This window comes from Parasteatoda tepidariorum, chromosome 2 (genome assembly GCF_982258835.1).
Source record: "Parasteatoda tepidariorum strain Cologne lab strain chromosome 2, Ptep-v5.0, whole genome shotgun sequence".
NCBI classification, from domain to species: domain Eukaryota; kingdom Metazoa; phylum Arthropoda; class Arachnida; order Araneae; family Theridiidae; genus Parasteatoda; species Parasteatoda tepidariorum.
In genome coordinates, this window is record NC_141756.1 from 118,176,511 (window position 1) to 118,200,456 (window position 23,946).

The 23,946-nt window shown below is 29.1% G+C and overlaps 1 long non-coding RNA gene across 26 annotated transcripts in view; it reads left to right on the plus strand.

Moving 5' to 3' along the window:
• Positions 1-23,946, plus strand: part of LOC122272739 (uncharacterized) — a 65,467-nt gene that overhangs the window by 28,233 nt on the left and 13,288 nt on the right. For 19 of the 26 annotated variants that reach the window (XR_015431735.1, XR_015431739.1, XR_015431737.1 and 16 more), the window contains 5 exons: positions 4,954-5,068; positions 14,397-14,590; positions 17,414-17,516; positions 19,267-19,330; positions 22,307-22,430. This is a non-coding gene — a long non-coding RNA (uncharacterized LOC122272739). Of the gene's footprint in view, positions 1-4,953; positions 5,069-14,396; positions 14,591-17,413; positions 17,517-19,266; positions 19,331-20,801; positions 20,918-22,306; positions 22,431-23,946 lie in introns of all 26 variants that reach the window. The other 7 variants (XR_015431743.1, XR_015431760.1, XR_015431747.1 and 4 more) reach the window with 5 other exon arrangements.

A 23,946-nucleotide genomic window follows, 5' to 3' on the forward strand; every position in this document is an offset into this window, starting at 1 on the left:
AGTTCTGTTTGAGTTCATCCTTACCATCTCCTTCTGTTTAGTCTTATTAATTTTATCATATCTTTTTCATATAACTTGTATATTTCCTAGATGTATCTTTCTCTTCAGACACCATTGTCTCCATCAAAAATAGTTCTGTGGACTCTTCTTTCAAATATCAAGATAGCATTTTCAGCTTTTCTTATGAGTAGACAGCAGATTATATGCACTAAAAAACGGACAAAATATGCATTTCAAATATGCACTAAAAAACTTGAATATATGCTCTTAAAACTAGAAATATGCATTTAAAATAGAAATTAAAAGTTCAACTTATTTAAATACTACTTACTTACTTTTTCCAACAAACACAGCTAAAACATTTTTTTGTTAAAAGAAAGAAAATCAAAATATTTCTTACTTGAATCTACACATTTCTGAAGAAAAAGCCTAAAACTGAAGTATGATAAATGAGAGAAGAAAAATCATCGCATTTTCCGGAAAGATTTTATTAAACTGAATAATTTTTGTTGCAATACACAACTAAGTGTTTTTCCAAATTTTCAAGGTTGAATTGATGTCGTCGGTCATCAAAGATCATTTTGAAAGCAGAAAATGACCTCTCCACGTCAACCGATGTTATTGGACAAAACTTGTACAATTTCGTACTCGTTGGTTTTACTTTCTCTGGAAGTTCAGTTCTGTTTCCATTAAGAAAATCTTTTATCTTCTTCACTGCTTCAAAACCTGAATTTTTGTTTTGAACGAAACACCATTTTTCTTTTACTTTCTTCCCAACTGAGTCTGGAAGAGCATTGATGCACTGTTGAATTTTTTCAATTTCGAATATGGCCTCAGCCAGGGGAAAACCTCATGTTTCGAGCTTTGTTATTGCTCCACTTAAGAAAGAAAAGTGAGTGTCAATTATGGCCAAGTCCTTCTACAAAGAGATATCCTGTAGTAATTCTTTTGTGACATAAACTGAAGAAGCACAGGAACTGTCAATTGCATCTACAACTGACTTTATTAAATCAAAATTATTAGCATAAAAACGTGCAGCTTCAATCCATGTACCCCACCTAGTTATCACAGGCTGTGGAGGTAGGGGCAAATCAGGATACATTTCTTTATACAATTTTATGCACACAGGTGCCTTGAGAAAAACTTTCTTGATACTAGAAATTAAATCATTCACAGAGGAGAATACTTCTCGAACAGTCTCAGCCAGTCTGTGAACAGTATGAGCCAAACATGTAATATGAAGCATTCTGGGATAAAAAAAATTTCCTGTGCTGCTGCAGATTTGACCATATACGGAGCGACATCACTGACAAAAATCAAAACATCTTCAGAACCATCTCTATCAGGCCTTAATAATCTGATAGAATCACTGACAAACCTTGCTATGGTTGAATGATTGACTTTTTCAAGGGCTTTGCTTGCTAGAAGATGTGGTCGAGTAGGAATATTATCCATTTTTCCACAAATAAAATTAGCAATATAGCGACTGCACTTATCTGTCGTCTCATCGACTTCAATCCATATAGGGCCTCGTCGAATATCATCCAGTACTTCGTTATATATCGGTTGAAGGTAATTCTTTCTAAAAGTCGATTCATCGGGAATGATCTGATTGTTTTTTTTTTATCTGAATATTTTTTTAAAAACTGTCTTAAGTTTGGATTATTTAACTTTTTTAAAGGAATATTGCTGCTTACTAAGGCTTTGCATAAATCACTAGAAAAATCACTTTCCTTTTTAGCTGCTTGAACAGGAATAGTTAATAAACTTTGAACAAATCCTTTTGTATTCTGCTTTTTCTTCGCGGAGTGAGCATTAGTCTTTATATGTTGATCGATTTGGTACTTTTTTCACAGAAAATGTGTTTTTGACAACTCACACAAAATACTATTTCCCCATCGGACGTAAAGTCCTTCCCATAGTCCGAAATCCATGTCTTCATTAAATTTGATTTAGTCGACTTAATTTTTGGCATATTATGAAATTCAGCAGTCAAAAATCACGTCCGAACCTTCACTAACTACGTATTCAACTGATGGATGTCAAAACTATCTATCGGATGAACTATCGAAATATGTTAGAATAGCAGCTCTCTCCGAAAATGTATTCACTCCACCTTTTAACTAATCAGTCTCAGGAAGGGAGGTCATTTTCTACCTACCACAGAAGTCTTATTTTTCCCACACAGATTGACAATTATTAATTCCAGGAAAAGACATCCCTTCATAGAATATCTGACCATCCCTTTCTGAGGTTTCTATGACGAATATCTGTTTGGGTGGGCCCTTTGTACCCCCCGTCCCTACACGCACCTCATTTCTACATCTTTTTCACGTGATTGCAATCACTCCCAGCAACATCAATCCAGCTGACCCTTTCTGGAGATGAAGAACGACAAAATAAAATTTAAAGAATAGTGATATGGTTTTAGGAGGGAAAAGCCATAAAATGCTGAAAATATGCATTTATAAGAGCAAATATACCTTTTTATGCATTTATATGCACAAATGGCAAAAAGTGCTAAAATATGCAATTGCATATGCACGTAAGCAGTTGCATATTATCCGCTGTCTACTTATGAGGGTCCATATTTTCGAAGCATATGTTAAAACTGGTTTTATAAGTGTTATGTAAAGTGGTACTTTAGTTTTATTTTGATAAAGTGGGATTTTAAGAGTCTTCTGAGTCCATAAACGCATTAAATAGCTGTTAAAATTCTCTTTTTTATTTCCATATTAACTTATATTTTGATAAATTAATTTTTGATTCTAAATCAGTGAATGGTATGCAGGTTCAAATTTATGGTTCCAATTTCAAATTACATTTCCAATTGTACATATATATTTTTGTGACAAAAATCTAGGAGTACTTTTCATTTTGGCAAAAGAATTTATTATTATATTTTGCCAAGTTGAGTGATTTTTATGGTATTTTTCAGTTCCCTTAAAAACATTGAATTCTTTTTTATCGACACATGTTAAATTAGCATACTAAAATTTGTAAGAAATTATTATTCATCAAAAAATGTGTCTACATTTTTTTTAAAATTAAGTAATTTATATAGTAATGCTAAACTCTAAAATTTTTGTTTGCATTGAGAATTTTTTTGTAATAAATTTAATTATTGCTTCCTATGAAAATAAGTTTCAGTTAATCAAGTTTAATAATTTATCATCAGTTTTTTCTTAGGTTGTTTTTAAGTTTTCAATGTAAATAAAAATTACACTTTAACATAAAAAGATATATGTTCTATTACAATAAGTCAAGCATTGAAAGCAATGACTGTCTTTAAATCTTATACTGATTAGTAAGTATTTGTAATCAAATATTATTATTTCCAACGAGAAAATGAAGGAATCAACTTTGTTACACTTTTGTGGGATTATTATCAGTATACAAAGTACATTTTATTATTGTAAATGTAAAAAGAATTATATTATTATAAATATCAAAAAATTGTATCTGTTACAAATTTTGTTGCTTACATATTTATTATTTTAGTTTAAAACTCCTTCACTGTTTCTTATATGAATTTTTAAACTGTATTTGTTGTTACTTTTTAATATTATTCAACTTTTTAAACAAACAAAAAAACGGGCACACAGTATTAACCAAAAAATCTGGTTTAAACAAAAAAAATAATGTTTTTTTTTTTCAACTCTGCTTTAAGAACTTCAAATAAAATGTAAATGTAAATTTTTTTTTTCTAAATTTATTTATACTGAGATGTATGGGAAATATATGAAAGATGGCTAATACATTTAACAACAAAAAGTAACAGCAGAATTGCATACAATTCAAAATTCTTTATTAAATTGGTTGTCAGCAAATCAATGATATTTATGTTGCTTTTCAAACAAAAAACTTATTGCAGTTTGTTTTAATATTTATTTTTCATAAGTTTCTTTTTTGCAGTTTTTGAGCAGTCATAACTTCTGGCTACAAAATAAAATTAAACCTTTGAATCAAAGACAGATGTTTTACACCAGACGTTAAACCTTCCTCGAAATTGTTGACCGAATATTCTCAATAATACTCCATTTTTATTTTTCTTCACTCCTAATAATGCTTTGTTTTCCTTTACTGAAAGCTATTTCTTTGCTAAGTTTTGCTTTGCTAAGTTGACAAAAATCAATTCAACTGTTAAATATTGTATTAAAAACAAATTTATGCAATGTTCTTAAAAGCAGCCATAATTTCCAAACATAAATTATTATTTGAAGGAAGGGAACTGAATTTAAAACAGAGTTCAATAAAGAAATCATAAAATAATAATAAGTTACTTAAAAATATAAAAAATTGCTGACAGTATTGATGAAATGAATTTTTGTTTTCGATTAAGTAAGCGTAAATTGATTTGACTATAATTAAACATTCCTATGCTCATCACCGTATGATCATTGATACTTTCCTAAATATTTAATTAAATTATTATCAAAGTATTTGAAGCCAATGATATTTTTAAATTTTTAAAAAAAAATTTTATTAGCGTGGTAGTTATTTGTTTTGTTCTAAATTCTCATCCATTTTTAGAGGATTTCAGAGAGATTACTGTGTAGTTGGATAACAGAGATATTTTGCATCATGCTCTGTCTAGTCAACTTTTTTCATCCACTGAACTAGCTTAATTATCTACATATGGACCCGTTATCCATAATTGAGTGTTTCTTATGTACTTCTTTTTTATTTTAAATCCAATTAAATCAAAGAATTGAACTGATAGAACTCATAGTTTAGTAGTTATAAGATTTGTATGTGAAAGAAAGAAATCCATACTTATTAGAAATTTAAAAAAAGTATCTTTTAATAAGACTTAGATAATTCATTTAAATATTTTGAAATGGAACCTTTTCTACCAAAAATATTTTGAATATTATAGTTCAAATCTTAATTAATTCGAATTCAATAACAATTATATCTCAAAATTAATATCAATGTTATGCTTTTTTCTAGAAATGAGGAGTCCATACAAATTGAAGAAGAAACATTTGAAAAAGGATGTCACGATACAAATGTATTAGATGGAAGTTCAACTGTTGAAAATAACGAAATAGATTTGAGTGAAGAGGTATTTTAATGTCTTAGCACTGTAAAGATTATTTCATTACCCTTTCGGTCAGGGGTTTCCAACTTACATGAGGCTAGAAGCCAAAATTAAAAACGCAAATGAAATGGCGGGCTGCAACTTTATCAAAATTTTATGTAGGACTCTTTTATGTTTGAAGGAACATTAAATATTACAGTCAGATTTTAACCAAGTTGTACAAAACAAAAGTATTGAATTACAAATTAAAATAAGAAGTAGATTTTTAAAAATACTTAATTGTTACTAATAATATTTTTTAAAATATTAAATAAATAATAAAAATTCGGGCTACAATAACTTTAATGTGCACCTATGTATTAAACAATGAATGTGCAACAGATATCTAATTGTTAAGATATAAAACTTTAAAAAGGTTGGTATTAAAATTTACATAGTACCACACAAAATGTTCAATGAGAAAATTGAGGTTTGTCTGCTGGAACCACCAGAGAATAGATATTTACGTTTAAAATTTACAAATGTGAATGTAAATATTTTCGTTCCAAAATGAGTGGTTTCAAAAAGTTAAATTGGAGAATTTCTTTGAGAAAATTTATGATATGCACACGCTGAATTATATTCACAAAATACAAAAAAGTGAAATAAAAAAGAGCAACATACATGATTATTTTGGTATTTGAATAAATATTTTCTTGGCTGCAAAACCCAAGAAATAAATTTTTTTGCATCGTTGGTATGTTAAATTTCACAGAAACGAAAAAATTAGGTTTCTATTAACAAGAAAACTATTTTAAACCCATGTTGATTTTTAAGAAAATTGTCTGCAAAAAAAAAATGACAACTAATATATTTTAGTTCGCGGGCCACAAAAAAAGCGAGCCGGATGTGGTCCTTGGGCCGCCAGTTGGAAACCTCTGCTTTAGGTTATTAACCTGTTAACTGATAATATACTTTTTGTTATAACTTTAACTGTCATTATAAAACCAAAAATATTTAATGTTATAAATATATTGTTGAATTATATTATAAGACTTTGAAATGCCTTTTTCAGAAATAGTATCATTAAACTCTTTCATTGCGACAGACAAGATAATTTGTCTTCTGAGAATAATAGCTCTGCTCCAGTGTTGTACATGGTTATTGATTGCAACTAAATATTATAATATAATATTATTTATTAAAGTAAAATAATCAAATTTTCAAGGAATATGCATTTTATTTCAATTTTAGTGCTGCAGAGGGTGGGATGCATCATTGCCGCAGTGCAAGTGTTTAAGTTAAAACTTAACCAACACAAAAACATTATAAATGTAACCTATAAATAATATTTCAAAAACTAAAAAAATATCAGAAATATCAGTTTTAATTATAAATACTTCTTTCAGAGTGCACAGAAATAAAAAATGAACACATGTATTGCCAAGAAATATGAAAACTAAGCCATTATCTAGTTAGCTGCTTTAACTGCTATATTAATATAACATTGTGTGTTCCATTCACATATTTTTTTTCAACCATTCTGAAGTTGGAAACTAATGTTTTGTTATGAAATTAGCTTATTATTTTATTTTGAACAGAGAAAAGTAGAATCTAAATAGAGAAAAGTCAAAAATAGATATCGTAGTTTTTAAAACTAAATTTTTTACCAAAAATAGTATGTTTAAAATGTGCATTTAGTAATTACTTTGAATAGCTTAGATTAACTCCAAAAGAAATAAAATAACATTTAATGCCATCATTCTAACATTGAACTGGAAAGATATCTTAGCAAAACTGTCCATTCTAGGGAAGAAATTCCATAAGTGCTTCCTGTAGTGTATTTTCACTTTCAGCTAATCATAAATCTTTGTTTTGAAGTTACTTCAGTTAGTTATGACCTTAGAACAAACAAAAGAAAATTGGAAGTGATTATAAGAATACCGGACAAGTCCATGTTTTCAGATTGTTAAAAAAGGATAACTTATTTCTTTATCTACTTCAATAGAACAGGTATCAAATAAAATGTTTCTTACCTTGTTCTTCTACCCGGGTCGGTACGTACCTAAATAAATCAAAACAGTGACCACAAACTCAATAAATATACTCCATCGAATTGGTTAACATGTGTATATTAACAGCACTAAACACTACAAAAACAACATGATCTCTCCAACGACAGTAACATAATCAAACTAACTAAAAAATTGTTGTTCTTAAGGAGTTCTAAATCTCGTCGCGCCATCTAGTTTGTTTTCTATCAAAGGAAAATGGTATTCTGTTTTTAACACTCCCCTTTTTGAGTTTCAAGGCATGTTGAACCGAATCTCAATACTTCATTGTCCAAATCTGGATGGTGGGCGAACAACACATCCAACTCTGGTAGTAGCAGGAACTGAATCAGGAATGTCCGATGATGTTCTTTCTGGCTCATATTTGGAAGTCTCTGGCAACTGATCTTCGCTGTTGAGATTCTCCTCGTCCAGTTCTAATGGGCAGAGATTTTGAATTGGTCTGATCAGAATTCCGGATTTGGTCTTAACTTTGGCTCTTCTGATCAGTCCATCTTTACTTGTGTAAACTGAGAGTATTCTTCCCAAGGGCCAATGTATTCTTTTGAGACTATCATTCCAAATCAAGATGATATCTCCAACTTTAGGATGGTATGTTGGTTTTCGAACTGTCAGTCTATGATGTAGCTGACTCAGATATTCACTACGGAATCTTGCTCGTAAATCTGTCATCAGTCTTCTTCTATACGCAAATCTTTTGCTTAATTCCGTCTTGTCAGTTAGCTTTAATCTATCCAAGTCCGTAGTACTACTAGTACGAGTGTCTTTCAGGAATAAATCAGGTGTTAAAAAACATAAATCATCGGGATCATCGCTAACATATGTTAAAGGTCTTGAATTGAGTTGGCTTTCACAATCACACAAAACAGTTTCAATTTCCTGGTAATTTAAGGATGTATGACCTAGGACCTTCCTCAAAATTGTTTTCAAAAGTCCTATTAACCTCTCAAAAAATCCTCCCCACCATGGAGCAGTCGGAGGTAGGAATCTCCATAAAATTGGAGAAAAGGTTGTCTTTAGTCTTTCTAGGTTGATATTCTTCAGAGAGTTGTTAGTTCCAATAAAATTAGTACCATTGTCGGAGTAGATAATTGACGGACGTCCTCTGCATGCGATAAATCTTCTCAGGGCAAGTATGAAATTATCTGTGGTAAGTGATGTCAATAGTTCTAAGTGTACTGCCCTATAAATCGCACAGGTGAAAATTGCGATCCACACTTTCTTGTTGTCCTTCGTAAGCAACGGGCCAGCAACATGCACTCCTATAACTTCAAAAATTGAGGCGTTTTTTACTCTGTCTTCCGGGTGTATTCCTTCTGGTATTTCAGGTCTTTTCACATTAAATCGTTGACAAGTTATGTCAGGTTTTCAGTACCTTTTTTACAGTTCTTCTAGCATTCAATATCCAATAATCTTCTCTCAGAGCTACCATTAAAGATTGTACTCCAGGATGTCCGAGTTCTTGGTGTTTGTGTAAAATAAGGCTCTTAACAACATGATGATCAGATGGTAAAATAATTGGAACTTTAAAGTTTTCATTGTCTTCTCGCATAATGATTTTTGTTTTAATTCTCACAAGTCCATTAACGTCTGTAAATATCGACAGGAGTTTCAGACTCTTCAATTTTTCGCCTTGCAATGAGTCCTCCTGAACCTTTTTCAAGATTTTGAGTTCAGCTTTAATAAGCTCTTCTACAGATAATTTTCCGGTTTTCTTACTGCTTGCTCTGGAATTTTCAAAAAATCTATATATCCAGCCTGTAATTCTGATTATTTTCTTGTAGGAAGATATGTTGTAGTAAAATTCGTCATTTTTCATACTTAAAGATGGTACAATGATTTTCTTCTTCTCGGCATACACTATTTTTTCATCAGGAACTAGATCAAAATTAGGCCAGTTTTCTCTTGATTCTTTAAGCCAAGATGTTCCTTCGTGCCATTGTCTCTTCAATAGGGTGCAACCTCTTGAAGGCAAATCTGCTGGATTTTGAGTTCCCGGAACAAACTTCCAGTCACTAGCTTTTGAAAGTCTTCTAATTTTGTCAACTCGATTGGATACGAAAATCGTCCAAGGACCTTCTTTCCTTATGCAATAAAGAGCGTCCATGGAGTCGCTCCAAAAAAATGTTTCAATATCTTCCAATCTTAAATCCTTTTTTACTGTATCAGCCAATCTAGCTCCAATGTTACATGCAAGTAATTCTAATCTTGGTATCGACACTTTTTTCGATGGGGCAACTCTAGATCTTGCTTGAATAAGTTGGCAAGTAACTTTTCCATCCCTTTCAGCCCTCAAAAAGATGCAAGTCGCATATGCCACCATGGAAGCGTCACAAAAGATGTGTGCTTCATTTAGAAAGATTTAAGCTTGAAAGTCTACGAGGAATTTTGAAGTTGCTCAATTCTTTTAATTCTTCTTTCCATTTTTCGAATTTTTTAATTATTTCGTCGGGCAATTTTGAATCCCAAGAAATTCCAATCTTCCAGCATTCTTGTAGAAGAAGTTTCGGGACCAACGTTATAGGACAAGTGAACCCTATAGGATCGAATAGCTGGTGTGCCATAGATAGGATTTTTCTCTTGGTAACTGGCTCACTATTGTTTCCTTCTTTAACCAACTCACAGGATAAAGTGTCATTTTGTTTGTCCCATTTTAGCCCCATACTGACACTTCCTTTTCACAGTTGGAATTATATTGCACTAATTCGTTCATCTCAAGTAGGTTGTTATTTTCCCAGCCACGTAAATCAAATTAAGCAGCTTTCAGAATTCTCTGAGATTCAGATCTAAAATGTTCCAATTCTGAAACTGAGTCTACACTTGCAATGCAATTATCAACATACATAAAGTCTTTGATCTTCACTGCAAGACTTTTCAATGGCTCTTCTACCTGATCTAATACATGATTCAGAACAGTCGCAAGTAAGAAGGGGCTACATGATATTCCGAATACTACTATACTGTCTATATGTAATTATCTTTTGAGGATCTCTGTCTTTCAACCACATGAATCGTAAACAATCCCTATCAGATTCGTTAAGAGATATTTGTAAAAATGCCTGTTTGACATCCGATATTACTCCGATCTTTCCCCATCTAAACCTATTACATACAGCTGGGATAATTTCTATTAGATTTGGGCCCTTTTCTATGCATTCATTTACTGATACGGAGTTTTTGGTTTTAGCTGATCCGTCAAAAACAGGACGTACTTTAGTGGTTGAATTATCTTTAAAAATTGCCCTATGTGGCAAATAATGCATTCCAAAGCTTTTAGAATAATCATTACCCTCATTAACTTCCTCTATTATACCTTCTTTTTCCCATTGGTTAAAAACCTCTCGATAATCATTTAACCGATTCGCTGATTTAACTGTGTATTTTAGTCTTTTATAAGTAAACTCTTTGTTGTCGGGTAAAGGAGGATGACCATCTAACCAGGGTAAATTAACCGTATATCTGCCCGTACTGTCTCTACTAACCGTTTCTCTGAAATGTTTCAAAGCAAGTTCTTGGGTCTGTGTTTTAGAGCGCTTTGCACTACTATCTTTAATACCCAAGGTATCTAAATTCCAGAGATCTTCAATTTTTGCATTATTTACATGCAATGACAATACTAACATTGAGCTAGTTGTAGATGTTCCCTCTACCTCAGATTTACCCATTACTGTCCACCCTAACAAAGTGTGTACAGCAACCAAACCTCCCTTAAGGTGTTTTACTTTTCCCGTCAATATCTTTCCAGCGTAGTCAGCTCCAATGAGCAAATGAATCTCGCCAGAATCTCTTTCATATAAACAGGACCTATCATTAATCATCGTATCACTAATAGAAATACCCAGATCTTTTAATTCGTTTAAACAATATGCATCATTCATTTTGGGTAAAAAAGCACAAATCTTTTTCTCATCTAAAACCTCTAACTCACAATTATAGCTTCCATCGACATTTAATAAGTTTAGACAATATTTTTGATGCATTTCAGTATGTTCGATTCCACCGAATAATCCATGATTCACGGATTCTTTCCCGAACCCTTTTAAACCCATTTTGTGACATACGATCTCTGACTATCTTGATCGATTATTACCCTTACTAACTGTTTCAAATTATTTTCTTTAACGCATACTATTAAAGTTTGAAGATAAACTTCCCACGAACAGTTATTATTCGAAAGTGTAGTATTTTCTATTATTTCTTTATTTTCATGTTGTGAATATTTATTATCCTGAAAACAAATAATTTCAACGTGTCTTTTATTGCAATGAGAGCATTTAACCTTTGCATTGCACATTGAGCTCATGTGATTTTTCCCAAGACATCTAAAACAAATGCCCCTTTTTAATAAAATCGATTTTCTTTTATCTAAAGATAAACTTTTTCCATATTCACAATTTAAACCAGAACAATTTAACTCACCGCAAAACGGACACGACCTTGCTTTAGAAGTAGAATCATGAACAAATAATTCATTGGCAGTAGGATTTCTTTCGCGATCATATTTCACTTCCCGCTCCCCCCTTTTGTGGTGGCGCCAACTACCTTCATTAATATTCGGATACAGCGACGAATTTTGTTTTTCTTTCACTCTCATTAAATCAGTCTTCTCTTTTGCTATCAATTGCTTATTCAAAAAATTTATCAAATCAGTTAAAGAATATTTTTCTCTGAATTCTTTATTAAATTCAAATATTAAATCGTTTGGGATTGACTTAAGTATTACAGGAGATAATAAAGTACTAAAAGTATCTGATGAAATACCTAATGATTCTAAACTTCTTATATGGATTTGTATTTTATCAAATAATTGCCGAAAATTTTTTACATCCCCAGAACGCTTTAAAGGGGTAATTTCTAATAATTGACTCATGTGGTTGTTTATCAATATTTCCTTTCTTCCGAAACGCTGTTCTAGCAAATCAATAGCTTTAACATAATTTTCTGAGGAAATAGCAAAACCTCCTATCGCTTCTAAAGCTGTTCCACATAGATGAGCTTTTAAATAGTTAAATTTACTACAGACAGATAGTAATTTTGCATACCTGCTCAGTTATTTATTATCCCTAGGTAAAAAAATTAAGTAACTTGTCTTGAAAATTATTTCTTATTAACTTTTCAATGATTTTCATCATCTATAAAGCAAAAAGTAACATAATAAGCAAAAAAAATATTTTTCTTGGAAATATTCTTAAGATTAATACATTTTTCCTTCATTAATATTAATTGGCGAGACATAGTTTTGAGTACCTGCTCACTTTTTTTTTCTAAATCAACCAAACTTTAAGTGCTTGTGTTTGCATATTAACTTAAAGTTTATTTTTGCTTTTAGCTACAGCAAAAGAATTCCAGCTCTTATACCAAACGTTTAAAACGAAACAGAAAAATATTTTTTTTAGTTGGAAGATCTTTATTTCTGTGTTTTATGTTTTGCTTTCTGTTTCAATTAATTTAAACTTTAAATCGTTTTGTCTCAAATTGTTTGTTTTTTGTTCAAACTATTTCTTTCTTTTTCTTTCTATTTATCTAAGCTAAATTTTAGCATTATTTTATAGAAATTGTAGCACATTAATTAATTCCAAGCTTGGCAACAAGAATAATCAGATCATTGTTTTTATCCTAACTCAGTGAAGGCTCAAACTATCTGAAATTTAACTGACCAGAGTTTTTAAAATTTAAGTATTGTTATTATTTGCAAAAAATCAACCAGAATAATATGTTTTAGTAAAAACTACATTATGAAAAATTAATCACACCAAAACTTTCAGAAATATCAAAACATGAGATCATTTTCAGCATAGTGAACTTTTGTTTAGCTTTTATAACTGATAAAAATATCTGAAAACAAAAGCTTTTTTATGGTAAGTTTAAATTTTTATAGTTTGTATGTTTGTTAAGAATTTCATATTTTACTATAAAATTTTGCTATGTATTTTTTATTTACAATGCACCAAAAAAAACGGACCATCCTGAATAACTTTTGATCCAATGGTCAGATTTTCACATTTTAGGACTCAATTTTGATGGTTTGAAGGCATGACCTCAAATATGCTAATTAATTGGTGCAGACGATATTTTAAGCTACAATATGAGTCACAAAAACGTATCTTCTTTAAATAAACATACCTTTTGCAAATTTGGCCATATCTCTAGAACTTTTTAAACAAACTAAAAAATCTTTCCAGAAGACAAGGAACTCATCTCCAGAAGAAACTCATAAATCAGTATCCCCAGAGGTATGATTTATGGGAGAATGAAGAACTTTGTAACTTGACAGATTTAATGTGCACCAGTCACCATTTATAACGCGGAGAGTCTAGGGTTTGCGGAGATCGAACCCATGACCTCTTGGACATGGGCCCGGTGTCCTACCAACCTGGCTTTCTGGCCCTTTGGTATAAATCTTGTCATTTTTTGGAGTGCAATTTGTTTTTAGGTTTGTTCAGTATGAAATGAACTAATTTATTCTTCAGATTGTTTTTATCTCCCCAGGATCTGAGATGAATCACCAGTTAATGTTTCATAATAAAATTAATCTTCATTAATGTGATAGTGATTTTAAAAAATTACTCATAGTTAATGGTGTTCTAACTAGTTTTGCTTCCTTTTCATTTAATTAAAAGTGTCTTCTGAAATCTGTTACTGTTATCTGGAGAAAATCTGTTGCTGTAATATTTTTATTAATCTTATTCAGGGTTGCGAAAAAAAACCCACTTGCCCAGAGAAACCCGGTCAGGTTTTACTAGGTAAAACCCACCCTGAAAAGCCCAGTAAAACCCACCCTAAAGTGGGTTTTTCTAAGATTGATTTCTTTTTTATCCTCTGTTATATTAAAGAGCTATTCTATTGAAATATATATGTAGTCTAGCCTAAGAAAATGAATCTATGGTAAAAAAAAACTAACAACAATCTGCAAAGAAAAATTATGTGTGGAATTCATGAAAAAAAATTTATTTAAAAAACAGAATAATTTGACTATAAATCATACAATAAAAGTTATTCCATAAGGGTTTTAATTAATTTTAATTAAATTTAAGGACTGAGGAAATACATTAAAAATTCATCAGGTTATCAGTGTTATAATTCATCTATCTTAAATGTCTATGTATTTTAACGCCTTTTGTACACCCAGATTTTGTATCCAAGATTCTTATTAAAATTAATGAAATAGAATTTGGTAAATTGAATATTTAGAGCAACTTCAGTTAGTGCAAAAAAAAAAGATGGCATCTCTGAACTAGAATCTACTTTTGTTTGAATAAAATCTCTTTTCCTGTTTTGTTTAATGCTACTTTAAATTTTAGATCTTAAAGGTGGGAGATTTTTCTTCAATGTGAAGGAGGAAGGTAATAGCGGACTTTATGCCAGTGGCGATGAAAATGAGTGCCATCTATGGATCATGGCCATGTACAGGGCTACAGGACTATCTCGTAAACCAATTCCCCTCGTTTAACCTCAAACCAGCAAAAACTTCAAACCATATCTAGGTTACAAGGAGGTATGTAGCAATATTTGGCTTCAAAAATTAGCTCATATGATTGACACTGTAAAAAATGGATATTTTATCTCCTCTAACGTTTAGAGTAGAGATAGGACATAACTCCTTCCCAATTATTTTAAGATAGTTCTCATCTCACAAAAAAATATTTTAATCTACTGATAAGATAGACTTTAAGCAAGTTTTTATACAAAATACATTTTTCTTCAACTATGGTAGAAAAACCTTTTAAATATTTGTTTAGAAAATTAAAGAATGAAGAAGAAAAAAATCTGAGTTTGATCATTTTTTCTTAAATATAAGAAAAAGCAGCTGTTTTTAATCAAAACTGTTTTTAGTAAAAACTACTGAATTACAGAAACAGGGGGAAAAGAGTAACTGGTTCAAAAAGAAGTTAAATATTATTAAGTTTATATTGTATTATTAGGCATATATATGTGTTATTTTTCATTGAAAAGCATTGCTTCTTTTTCCTTTTTAGAACTAGTGCCCCCTTCAATATTTTTCAGTGAAATGAACTTATACAGGTTTAAAAAATTAGATACAAAGAAACTTGTTTTAGATTGACACTTATTATTTAATATTTATATGTAAAAAAATCTTTAATTTCTTTCACATGGTAGAAAAATTATTTTATAGTATTATGTGATATTGTTTATCCTTTTACGTGTCTACACTCTGCCATCAAAGCTTTTTATATAGTCCAGTCACATGTCTGATCACGGTAAACTGAAACAAGTAGGTTTTAAAATCAGTTTTACTTGCAATTGATTACAATTTACTCTTTCTCGTTCCCCCAAAAATAACGAGACAAAATTTTGCCTTCTAAAGTTTTATTGTGATATTTCTAGGCTGAAATAATGTTCCAAAAGGATTGAAACAATCTGTTGCTTATGCCTGTAAACATGTTGATTTCTCTATGTTTCAGATAGCAACACTAGACTATTTTTAATGCGTTTTGAGAAAGTTTATTTTAAACTAGATATCAGCATGCATCGAACATGTAGATTTGCAATTAAACCATAAATTAAGAATGAATACATATTGTAAGTGCAATTCGTTTTTTATATAATTTTCTTGAATAAAAAAAATTTGGCAATTATATGATTGTTTTCAAAATTATGCAACCATTACAGGGTTAATAGACAGATTAATAGCTATGTAGATTGAAAAGATTTAATAAAATTTCTCCAAACTTAATTACTTTTCTAGTCTTTTAGTTACTGATAATCTCATAATTTCCATTTATGCCTCTAATTTTCCATCAGCTGTGTGAGCAACATCTAAATCTACTGTGCCAATAAGTACCTAAGCTATTATTGTTGCATAAGTGCTTGAAACAAATTTTCTCCTGAAATTTAGAATCACTGATTTATATTTAAAAATCAAATTTATAATAAGTTTTATTTAGAGTTATTTCAAACTTAAATTTTGTTATGGTATCCTTACCTAGTGTTAAGAATTAAACTTATCGAGAAAGCACTTTTTTTTAATAAATTAGTTTTTGGATGAATAGGAACTGTGATAAGGAACATTAAAAAATAGTATTTATTGTAAGGAGGGCAAAAAAGCAAAACAAATTGGTAAAATTTTTCCTTCATTATATTTAATTTTTGGGGTAAAAACAAAAATACTTTTTTCCTTTATAATAATTTCATGTTATTATTTTCGTTTGAAATCTAATAAAATAATGTACTTAATTTAAATTTAGGAATTAAAGTTATACTACACAACATTTTCAAAATAATGTTTGTTTTTTTTCTTTAAAAAAATTATCAACACCAATAAATGTATTCCAAAATTATCATTGTTGATAATAATTTCACATTAGTTTTTTCATTTAACAGCTCAGTTTCTTTATATTGTATTCTTTTCTATTGTAGCTCATTAATCGATTATATGTGCTAAAAAAATAAACATTTTTTTCCATTATTCTGTTAAGTTCTAAGTACTTTTAAAGAAAAAAAATTCTTTTAGAAAAGTTATAGTTGTACTGCGCTTTTTTTTTTTTTTTTTGGATACATCTTTAGTTTAAATATTAAGAGAAGAAAAAAAAACTATTTAGCCTATTAGAACCTTGATAATTTTGTAGTTCTTTAGATTTATACTGTGAGTTTTGTAAAATAAAATGTTTTAGTTGCATAGGTTAGTAGTAGAGAACAATTGCAGTGTAAAGAATTTTTTACAAAAAGTTTTACTATTCTTTGAAAAGTTGTTCAACTAATTAAACTTCTTTTTGCAATGAAGTTTTATTGTGCGTATTTATTAAATATTGAAAACTGATTTAGAAATCGGTGGTAAAAATGGAAAATCATCTCAAAAATATAAATTATTTACATTAATACTAGTATCGTTTTCAATTTAATTTAAAATTTGCATTATCATTCAATACTTTACATGAAAATAAATTGTTATACTATAAAAGTTAATTTTTCTACTTATGCATTACATTTGGATAGTTTGCTCAGTGTCTAAAATATTGTCGAAACATACCTAAGTTATTTTTAAAAGCTTAAATTGTATGAAACAGTGAGACATGAATGTATAAATTACATATTAAAAGAAATCTAAAGCTTTTTTATGTATCATTTACTTTATATGAATGATGCTTGATAAAAATTTATAAGAAACAATATTTTTTTAATTAATTTTTTAATTGTTAGCCATTTTTAAATACACTTCATAGCTTATTATGAAGATTGTATCAATGCTAAGAACAAGTTTATGTATATTATAAATAATTAAGTATACTAATTTTATTGTAATATTGTGTGTGCTTTACGAAAATAATATTCTAAAAAAGTGAGTTATTTTCTACCTAAGGCCGGACGGCATTGGAACTGCGACTGTTGAAGAGAAAGATTTTTTTTGCCGATATTAATGAACAATAAAGAATACTTCTCGAAAACCAAATTACTCATTTTAGGTAAATATATTACTCTTTTCTTTATAATTTACTCTAAATTAGCTTATTGTTTAAAATCCACTCTCAAATTTGTTTTTCAGTTATCCTCTTAGAGGTTTTCTCTAATATACTCACTTTTTTTTCTCGCTCTAGACTTAGTTAATAGCAAACTTTTATCAGTTTTCCCCGAAGCAGCTAATATTGTTTACATTTCATTCAGTATAGCTAATTTTTGAAGCTCTTCTCATAACTCAACTTTTTTTTTAAATTTAAAATATTGTATATAAGAGAGCCATTCACTCTATTCAGAAGTTATTTTATTCATCTATCGTAACTTTTGATTTAGTATCTGCTGTGGAGCTGCAGAACAAGAAACTTTGTGGATTTTTCCTTGAATTGAATTTCCCTTTTCTTTAGAGTTCATACGTACCTTAAATGTGCTTAATAGAGTATAATTTTGCATCATGGAAATTAAGCACTGTTAAAAGTGCTTAAAAGTTCTTACTTGTTCTTTAAAAGAAAAAACGTAAATAAAAGCTTAACTTTTAAGTTATATTTTGTATTATTATTTTTTTCCCTTTTCAAAAATTTGATTCTTTTTTAATAAGTTGTTATTATGTCATGCAAATTTCTGTAATGTATTTTTGACACATATTTTCTAGCTTTATAATATAAAAAAAATATTTGCTAGTTTTAGATTTGTTCAATCCAAGCTGTGCTGCTGACAGGCTAAACGTGGGTGCTATTCTAGGTTAACCCACGAAAAAAAATCTGCATAAATCAAAAATCATAAATCTGAAGGGGAAAAAAATTATGGCTTTTGAGAATATCTGTAATAATCTGTTTCAAACCAAATTTTCTAAAGTTATGAAATTTTATTGTTTGCAACTAATCTACGATAATTTTTTCTACTTTTTGCGTAATTTTAGAAGGAATTAATAAAAAACCAAAACAATTAGATTGAAACGACTGTATTTTTGTATGGAAATACTGTATTGTTTTTATGGAAATTAAATCATCATCAAAATTAAATAAATGCTGAACATTTTGTTCTTTCATAAACAACAAATCTTTCCAAAAAATAAACAAAGAGGAATTTCATTTTTTTCTAGCTTTCATGAAACTAACTTTCTCTCTTTATAATGTAAACTTAAATCTGTAATTTTGTGAGGGAAAGTTTTTAGTGCTTCAAGTATAGGATGCTAGAGAGACTAATTTAACTTTAAGTTGCAACATTGGAACAATTTTATATTGAACTATAAGTTTTAATTTTCAATATAGTACCGATATCTAAATGTTACTTTTTTTATTTAATTATAAATTCATGCATAATTTTATTAATATTACATACCTGTGAAGAATTAAGCTGCATGTGCATCTTAAAATTGTGCTGAATTAAGCTTCGTAAACGCTAACTAGTAGATATTTTTGTGTTTATTTATTTTTTAAAATTTATTTTTTAAACCCTGAGCATATTCATAATTACACAAATATACATTTAAAAATTAGAAGATAGTGTCTACTAGCATCGAATGATTGCTTCCCTATTTGATAAAAGTGGGCTTTTTCTAAATTAATACAGTTATAAGTACAAAAGAAAAAGTTTTAGTAAAACGATTCACTGTTTATTTTGTTAATACTTATTTTATATAAGTATTTAATTTATTTTGTGTAATTGGAAAATGTTAATTCAAAAAATTTTGTTGTTAAGCTTTGTGTTTTTCTTGTTATTAATAATCTGTTTTTAAAATACTTTTTACTTTTTTTTTAGTTTTGATGCAATTGCCCCTACCTTGATGATGAAAGTGCTTACAAAAATTAATAACTCACCAAAGGTAAGGGGTCTTTTATACTTCAGATCTCATTGAAGGAGACAAATGAATATGTTTCATTTCTTTTAAATTTTAGGTGTATTCCAGCTACAAAAAACTAAGCAAGTCTGAAATTGAAAATATTGTTGGATGTATACGGAATGCCATAAATTCTATGCATCTCTTATACATTATTTAGATAATGATTCACATTTTAATAAACATGTGATTCTCATTTTGTGTGCAATAAAGACACTATGGAATTGATAGGGTTATCTTGGAGTTGACTTTTATTTTTATTGCAATTTTTTGAAATCACTTAGAAACATTAGTAAAGACTGTCATTTAAAAATAAAGAAACTTTAAATTTATTCCCTTAAATGTTTTTATATTTCTAAGAGTTTTTTTTCCAGTTAGTACAAAAACTTAGAGAGTGCAATACAAATGTTTGAGAGTATAGAGTGATATGAATATTGTTTGTTTGTAAAGTGCAAAAGATAACTTTTTAAACTTCATGCCTATGCAGAAATGCTATGATACACTTATTACATAATGACTAAAACATTTCAGAAGCTCTTAGCGATATGTTATCTAAAACAAAAAGAAGAAGAAATGTGTGAAAAATCTTAAGTTGAAATTAAATATATTTAAAGCATAAAAAATATTAGATAAAAGAAGAAAATTCTCTAAATTACTTAGTTTTTAACATAAAAGAGAAAGAAAAGAAATTCCCATTTAAAAGTGAGAAAGTAAAGTTACGAAATTTATTCAATAACTTGTGTGCAAAAATATCCAGATGGAAAAAAAAGAAAATATAAATAAAGTTAAAAGGAATACAAAAATGGCTGAATAATATTACAGTTGACTTTTAATTGAAGAAATTAAATGTTAACAGAAAAAGTGGATAGAGAATTTGTCTTTCTTCGTTCATTAAGCTTTTGAAATTAAAGTTATATTTTTTTCTGACGTTTAAAAAGCCACATAATATTTTTTGGCATTTCTGTTTTAAATCAGAGTACAAATATTATTCTTATGTGAATTTCATGGCTGTTGTAGATTCTTGTATGTCGCAATTTAAAACATTTTAAGAAAAGGTAGATTTTTCAAATTATTTTGCCGAAAATCGACGTGAGGAAAATGAGATGCTTTGTGTAATAAATTGTGTGAACTTCATGATGAGAAAAAAAACATGACCTTTAGGATGTTTAACACTTTATTTTGTACAATTTAGTTAATAGAATGTCTTAATTTGTAAAAATACTGCACATATTAGAAAACAATCTTAACATATTGTGTCAGGAAAAATTAATTAATCTTCGAAAATTTTTCTTTCTCTTACTTTTAAGAGTTTCAATATTTATTTTCACATTAAATTTGATGTCTCTAACTGCAACTGTTTGCACTCACTCCACCCATAAAAATCTTGTGTGGATTATCAGCTTCATTTTGCTGTTAATTTTCTTTTCCTGTTTTAAAATTATCAATATTTTTTTAGACTTTAAAAAGCCCTTAGCAAGAGAGTGTTTCTTCCTCTTAAGATGGGAGTAAAAGGGATGATAAGATGGGAGTCCTCTCTGTTTCATGCAATGGGAAAAATTCTTTACCCAAAGCGTAGGTTTAGTTTATTTCCTATGGGATTCAATATTGATTTTGGCACTTGCTAAATAATTTAGATGATGTTGTTTATTTTATTTAGGTGATGCTTCAAATATGTCAAATTACAATGTACTTCCTACTTGTCTAAAAATGTTTGAGAAGAATCCTTTCATTTCTAATCCTGAAATAAACAATTCAGAAATAAATACTCAATACAAATCTAAACTGCTTTCAAGTCTAAGCCACACTCCAAATTCTTAACACGTTTTGTTTCACGCAAAAAATAGTTTAAAAGGTTTTATTGATATCAGACATGGACTTCAGGAATTGAAAGCAGGATAGCCTGGTTGGTATGGCACTGCACTCAATTTCGTGAGAATGGGAATCCGAATCCAGCCTGCTGAAGACCCTCTGTATTGTAAATGGTGACTGGTGCACGTTAAATCTGCCAGGTCACAAAGTCTTCCATGTCCCGATGACAAATTACACCTCTGGGGGTTTTGGAAAGGAGATTGATCATTCTATGATTCTGGTCAAAATTACGATATGACACAGAAGACTGCAAAAGAATGCATTACACATTTTTAATTCTTAATAATGAAGAGTAACTTAAATTCCACCATCCTTTTCACCATAGAATGCGTTGTGGGATTTATTTATAGACTATGTCAACCGTCATCTATCTAAAGGTACCTCATGATAGAGTCAAGTTAACATGTCTTATATAATAGTGAATTGGTATTTAATATTTATAGTGGTAGTTATGCCACAACGTCTAATTTAAGAAATTATGGTTCTTTTGTACTTTCGTATGGAATTCAATATGCTCTATGTTCATTTGCTCTAATGTCAAAAAAATAGGTGGACTTCCATGAAACTTTTGCTATCCATTGAATTTTTGCCTATGAAAAAAAATTTTTTTTGAACAAGCAAAAATATTTAACTCCTGTTTTTGACGTGGTTTTCTTACAAAAAATTTAACAAAAATTTCTTGTTATATTGGAATGAATAGTTCAACATTTATCAAAAGTAAGATTAACTTTCATATTGAAAATATACCAAAATGTTGCATATATATGAAAACATCTGCTATTTTTGTTGTTTTTGAAAATATTATGATTTTTACTACTACTGAGTGCTTTCATATTTTCATTATTTTAAAACCAAATGTTTAAAAGCGCAAAAATATTTAGCACCTGTATTTGATGTGATTTTCTTATAAAAAATTAAACAAAAATTTCATATTATATTGGAATCAACAGTTCAATTCAGATTTTCTAACTCGCGTTAAAATAACATTGTGTCTATAAAATAGATGTATTGGTCGCAGTAATGACTGTATCTAATAATTATAGCCTTAATTCACTTACTGGTGTTTTCTAATCTTGTATTGTATATTTTTAGGAGGTGTTTTATATGACATCAATTTCTGCAGAATCTTTTTCTTTGTTTTTGAAAGAAAATTCCTTTTGTTGATGACATTGAAGCAAACTTTGAATGTGCACTTTGGTTAAGTGATGCTGATTATGTGAGTGCTCCATAGATTGTTTGTATCTTTTTTGAAACTACTAATAATATAATTAAAATTTTTGAGAAATAGTGATCAAAGCTCTTATGTATCTTTCAGTTCACAAATTTTTGAGAACAATAACCCCCAAAATAATTCTCTTCTGAAAGCCAATCACTCTGTTTTTATGGTTACATTTGCTTAAATTTCAATGGAGTGCCCTTTAGCTTTTCCAAACTTTCTTCTACTCAATTTTTGCTTTAACAATTACTACTCAATTAACAATTACTAACGCTCTACTCAATTTTAACTTTACTCATTTAGAAAGTAATGTAAGAATTTCAATACCCAAAGGCTCTATGATTGAGGAGTTTTTTTAATGTTATATGTTCATTAAAGAAACCATTTCGTAGAAACTTTCTTGAAAAATTCTTGTTTCTTAATCGATTTGTTTCTTGTTAAAAAAAAATCTGCGACTGAAACTCATGTGACATTTGACTTATTTGCAGTACTCCACTCCCTAATTTTAGAATTACTTGTTTCTGTTGAATTTTTTTTTCTGCGTTATTTAATTTAGTTAAGGAAAATCTCTGAGCAGTATAATAAGGAGTTTTTAAAGTCACATATTCATATGTCTGATGATATGCATTACATTTTTCTTCCTTTTAAAAAACATCAAATTGGTCTTAGAGTTATTAAATTTAGTTTAATCATTATTTTCTTAAGAAAAACTTATCTTGATCATAAAAAATCATGTCATATCAAATCATATCACAATCAGAACTTATCATAAAACTAATCACATAAAAATTATAATTTCTTGCAGCCATGTACTCTTTTGTCTGAAGACTAAATAATCTTTGCCTTTTTTTAAAAAAATTTCGAAATATTTAACGAACAACTAATCTTAATATTTACTTCATTTATTCATTTCTTTTTTTTGGGGGGGGGGAGGGTTTCTCAATTAAACTCATTTATGTAATTTTGAAAAGTTAGCTGAAAATTCCTTTTTTCCATTTTCGGAAGTTATCATAACTATACGGTCTACCTTCAATATGAATTTTCTTGAATTAGTTTAATCGGAAAACTAAATCATTTATATTTATTTAAATGTAGAGAGATTTTTAACTTATCAAATAGAAGGATTTTTTTGTTCTGACCTCCCATCACCATAACATTGCATTAGTCACATGTCAGCTGATAACAGAAGGAAACTCATTTTATTTGTATCAATCTATCTTCTTTTTAATTTCTATATATATTTAAAAATAACTCATCTTTTCATGTAAGGTTATTTATAACCAGAATGAGTCTTATTCCTTCAATTTATGAATTATACAATGATCTTTGCATTCAGATTGTTTTCAAATTACTTATCATGATTTTTATTCTAGCAAATTTAGGAATTTTACATTCTGACATGAAGACACATTGCATTTCATTTTGACATGAATTATAAATAGCACACATCATGTTTGAGAATTTATAAATCAGTGATTTAGCTGATTATAGAAAACCATAATGAAGATTAAATAGG